The sequence below is a fragment of the Pagrus pagrus genome (assembly GCF_965226575.1).
Source record: "Pagrus pagrus genome assembly, chromosome: 1".
Taxonomy (NCBI): domain Eukaryota; kingdom Metazoa; phylum Chordata; class Actinopteri; order Spariformes; family Sparidae; genus Pagrus; species Pagrus pagrus.
Window position 1 is genome coordinate 31,684,352 of NC_140185.1, and position 6,074 is coordinate 31,690,425.

Here is a 6,074-nt window from a genome sequence, read left to right on the forward strand (position 1 = left end):
AAAAGAACAGATTTGGGTGAAAAAAGTCATGTCCATGTGAACAATGGTGGCATTCATCATGTCATGTTACAAAGAGTTTATATTTTCTCAGCAAAGTTTTTCACAAGTTGCAACATGATACTTTTGTTCTCAAAACTGCTGGAGCCCACAGGAGTCTGTCATGTTTTCTTGTTTCTCAGCATGATGTTGAAAATCAAAAGCATTGACCATTATTTAACCATAAACACGAAATCTTACAGCTGCCTATATGAACACTTGTACTTAATCTTTCACGGTACCCCCACTGTACAGCAACATCCATCACAAACATATGGAACACAAACAACATCACACACTGATGATATAGTTCAATAACGTGTCCAAGCACAGAAGTTTCTTTTTATGTCAGAAGGCTCATTAGAAAATCTGCTTTGACTTTTTCCTTGCATTCGGCTGTAAGCAAAACATTTCTGTGGAAGTTAAAATAAATAATAAAATGATTTGGCTAGATCTATCGGTGGAAGAAATTAAGATTCATGAACATATTTCTACATCACAGAGATAGCGGCTGTCATATGGCTGAGAAGCATTTTTCTTACAGGCCCCTAGTGTGGCCAGTGATTTCAAACAGTAGGAAGGAGGATCGAACGCAGCAGTGCTTTCCGTTTGCCTCCTGCTGAGAAGCAACTGTAAGTGTGTGGGTGCCGAGTTTTCATGTAACGTGTTGCCTGTCGTGTGCATTAACTGCCAGACGTTAATTACTTGTTTTGCTGACAGTGAATCAGATGTGAGCAATCCTTCTTTCCCTTCTCTGAATGCCCCCAGTCAATTACCAAGACGCTGCAGGTCACATGAGCTGACCTGATCACAAGTGGCGTATTTGGCCATCTGTCAGTGGTTTGCTGCAGTCAGCTGGTGGGAGGAAAACATGGACTCTGCGTCACATATCCTGCTTATGTCATTTAACCTGTTAAGCCCGAGCGGAGCCCAATAGGGTTTTTTTTTTTGAGCACCTATGGAAACATATAAGTGAAATATATAGTTTGGTACCTGAGAAATTTTAAATGGCACAGATGGTGCCAAAATTTGCCAAAATTTGCCAAGATGCCACATTTTGAAAATTCTGCCCAGGTGCTCTGTTCTAAAACCTAACATTTTGTTCTGATTCACTTTATTAGCATAACAGTTGGCTGAGGTAATGTTCAGATGATTTGCTATTGAGATTTGGAGCTGCAGCTGCATCTTTCCTCAGGGATATTGATTCTGAAATTGTAATTAAAAAAAAAAAAAATCTTTCATTTAGGCTGTGTGCCAACTTAATTTACTCGGACCTGGTGACATATACACTTACTTACACATCTGAACAAATATTTGAAGTGTTCCCTTTATTATGACACCTTGATTATTCAAATAGACCTTGTAGTTGCAGAGATACACTCTAGCAGAGACACAAAATAGAGGCTACTGTAGTTCTTAAACAGGTCATAACATCACATGTTTTTTGCATGTGTGTTAAAAGTTAAATGTTGTTAATGACTTTTAGTTACTGGATGCACGACCTGACATACCAAAAGTAATTCTCTAAACTCGCATGTTACTTGGAGTAAATGGGTTGCCTTTCGTGACTGGAGGACAAACCACAGCTACATCACCACAGGCTCTGCTGGCTGTATGATCTATAACTTCACAATGATAATGATATTGTGAATGACAAGAGGAGACCAGTCGCATTAAAACCTCCAAATAGTTCTGGAGGGTTATTCAGGATTAATGTGGGCATAATTAAAGCAAAAGTGTCCGGCCATTGAATGTGCTACAGTGGCTCAGTGGGAAATGATGCATGCATTGTCTTTCATTTGGGTTTCCTCCTGTTTTATTCTCCACTTTGTTCTGTTTTATAATGCTGACATGCGGTAGAAATTTAAAATAATAGCTTAACATATCTGGAAATACATGTATTAGCTTTATTGCTGGGAGTTAGATGAGGAGATCAATATGATATTCATGTCTGTACGGTAAATATGGAGGTGAATAAAGCAGCTGCTTAGCATAAAACTGGAAACAGGAGGGAAACAGCTTGGCTCTCTCTAAAGGTAACACCTCACCCCTAATCCACACTCGTTAGCACCTTATATCTCCTGTGTTTAATCTGTAAAAAAAAAAAGGATTAGTCTTTTTGAAAAAGGATGTGTTGAAATTAAAATCTGGATTCGCTGCTTGAAGAACAGCGCTCACAGGAAAGCCCCCGCTAATGGCAACATATGTCCCGAACGTAACCTGCTGTATTAACTTGATCTTAACTCCTGGTCCAACACTGGCCCCGACACTCCGACCATGGAGCTTGGAAATTATCCAACCAGGGCGTAACACTGCTGTTATTTTTTCATAACGACCATGAGTCGGTGTGTTTGTATTTTAACCCGATTGTTTGAAATTGCCTATTTACACTAACCTTTTTCTCTTTTTTCATGCATCACACTATGAGACAATATGATACATCTGCACATCACAATACGCAGTTAATTTTGTGATTTGACATCCTCTACTTTCATTCCCCATTATTATCTTAAGAGCCTTGAAACTGGACAATCAACAAGTGGAAAATTGCTTGTTTTCTAAAAAAATGTAGTTCATCACACTAACTGGTTTATAAAAGAAACAAAGGACATGTTGCAAGAGTGAGGCAACACCACAGGCTGCTTTCTTATTTGTTTCCCTAACAGTCATTGGATGTAGAGTTTCTCCTGGCGGCCATTTTCCTCTGAGGTCATGGTGGGAAGCTCAAATGTTGTACTGTTGTTGAAATCTGACCAATCAAACCACAATGTGGTTTAATGCTCATGTTAGCTTCTTTCTGATGGAAGCTAATGGGTTATCAAATATGTTGTTTTAACCTGAAATATGGACTTATGTCGCTCCAGACTTTCACTTCCCATTGTCTTTTCAGTTGCTGATCAATCATCAAGTATTGAAGTGAAAAACATAGGTTCTCTATGTTTTTATGACTTCCAACGTGGAACACAGCAGTACGACATCGAGGCCACCTCCTGTTTCAACCAACAAAAAGGAGAAATTACAGCAACCGTCAGGTCATTTTACAGCCATATATGTGACAACAAAACCAGGTATTTTAAACTACACATCAGGACGACCAGACCAGAATTGAAACAAAAAGAAAAATACATTTTTATCATATCTGGGGTTTGCAGAAACATACGATGCCAACATTTAGTCTGACGAGTGGGTTGATCTTTGAGTCCCTGAGAAATGCAGCCATGTTGAGGGATGACGAACTAAGGCACGCCTCCTGAATTACAATCCTAACACTGTTGTGTTTTATAACTGTTAAAAAGAGGTTACTTTGATATCGACAGAAGAGAGTTTTTGGAAGGCACACAGAGATACATTCAGTTCAAAGTGCCTCAGCATTTCTCGCCAGCCCTCTGATCACACGTCTATTATCTTTGGGCTATTACTGAAACAAGCTAATTTCACACTTTTTGTGCATAAAGAAGGTCTTTTACTGACTGTGATCCTTGCATTTAGCGAGGCTGTATCTCACGTGGCTCAACCTGTCAGCATCAATTTATCTGGAATTAATCAAATTTGACCCACCGTGACTCCTCACAGTTGCTTTTTTTTTGGTAGTAGCTTCACTGCAATTTGCAGGAGGTCAGTATTCAGAGACATGTAAAGCGGATTCATGAGGAGATTCACCGGTCCCAGCAGAGAGGGACTGGACTAATTTCATCACCAAACACATCTGTCAACATCCAGTAAAAAGCAGGGAGAAGAGACACAGCCCTCTATATAAAACTTAAATGACTTCACTTTTATTTTTCTCCAGCTATTCATGGAGGAGGGGGTCATGGAGATGAATGCCAATGAACAGCTGTGTTTATTCATTATTCTTATCCAGGGTGATAATCCAGAGTTTATCTGATATGGATTGCGGAGAGCGGAGACACACCGCGGGAAAGCATGGATAATTTGGCAGAAAAGGCAAGCAGGCCCAACGCACCCCCACCCCGAACCCCACCCCCACACAGGGCCTAATCTTTTATTGAACATCCTGAATAACACAAATGAGTTCGTGCATCTTTATTTGTAACATTCAAAGGGACCAATCATTATCTTTTAATTACTAGTACCCAGTAGTGGGGCCCATTAAAGCAAAGTAATTAATCTAACTCTTTGGCAAGGGAGGGGATCTGTTGTACAAACAGCAAGTTCATTGAAACTGGTTTTGAGCTATAATTTTTACACACGAAGAGGCACTGAATAACAGATTAAAGGTGCAAGCGAGAACTAAAGTGAGGCAGCACAAAGAGCTGAGAGTGCTCATGACACGTGCACCACACAATAGTTTATCAGACACTATTTAGTTTTTTGACATTCCCTTTTATTTCCCGGCTCTACCGCTGAGCAAAAAAAAAACCCTGTGGCACAATGGCTCAAGATGAAAGAGCGAAATAAATCAATGAGCAAAGTGCAAATATATTATGATCACACACAATGCCTGGTGTGAGACACCTTTGTCTGCATACAATATAAACGCTATTTATATCCCTTGTTAACGTATTAGCGGTTGCTCCAGCTCTGTTGATGATTGATTAACATGTCAAATTAAATCACTGTCAAAGTAACATTAGCTGTGCTGATATTCCAAACAGTCCAATTACAGCCATTAATTGAGTGAACCCACTCAGCTCTCAAGGACAACAGGAGACTCTTGACGACCACAAAGATCTGATTTCACCGTCTGTAACCCACTGCCATCTTTGGTGTGGTTTATAGGAAATAACGATTCAATCAATTTGCACCGTCTTTACAGAAATGTCACACAATTTGCAGCACTATAGAAGCGTACTTAAACTCCTTCTTCTGGTTATACAACCTGCAGATTCCACCCTCATCAGCCCGGTTCCCAGCAGCAACAGAACAGCGCCGATAATAAACCTGCTGTTAGCTGCATCCCTCCACCAAAACATTTCCCCAGCTACGGACCATGATGTGTTTCTCTCTGAGTGTAGGAGATTAGTAAAAGTGAATATTAAATGTACAGAAATGTGAGACCAAATGAATACCAGTTTGGTTGTTTACACAAGAACCTACAACAGAAAATTGTGTCAGAAGAGGCCTTTGTGATTTCAGCTTGTTTGGGACTTTTTCCGTCTTGTTTAACAAAATAATTTTCGCTCTTGATTAAAATTACATCAAATTTTACAGCCCCTTATTACAGTAGATGCCAATTTGCGAAAAAGCTCAGATAGAAAAAGCCCTGTGGCATATTTGAGTTATCGGGAGGACGGATGAAAGAAATTGTCTTTAAAAAGGAATATCAAAATCAATGACGCTACATTTGTTTAATTAACACGCACGCATTAAATAATCATGACACACAGTGATATCATTGTACAAGTTAGCAAAATTGGAAATGAGAGAAAAAGAGGGGTGCAGTATATTCTGGAGAACGAGCAGGCCTAATGTCTGTGTTATTTATTTTTTTGAAATAACGATATTTTAACATAGATGAGAAAAGTTTTCATGCTGGCAGGAGTTTCTGCACATTTATTGTGCACTGTGGTGAGCAGCAGGGGAGAAAGTCAGCTCCATGAGACTGTGTCCTAGATAATGACCAACAGGCTGAAAGCTCAGTCAGAAACACATAGTATATATAAATATATATATAAATATATATGTAAACTATTGTAACTGGCTGATATACAACATTAATGAGTTGTTATGTTGATGCATTTAACAGAATGTTTAAAAAAAATATATGTATTAAGCGAAACACCCAAAATGTTAAGAATCAAACCGACCAAAATGAAGGTAACTACTGGGGCAATATCTCCAGTATTTTCGAAATCTGCTGTGGATCTCAAAAAAATCCAATATCATACTGCTGCTGCAGGATCCATTCCCCATATTGGAAGTGGATATTGCAGTATCGATTTGCCATTTTGATATTGCACATCCATTTTCTATATCAGTAATGGACATCTCAGCATCCATTTCCCACAAAGGTGTGTTTTTCATTACGATAATCCTGTGATAATAAATAGTAATATGGTGCATACGGTAAAACACTG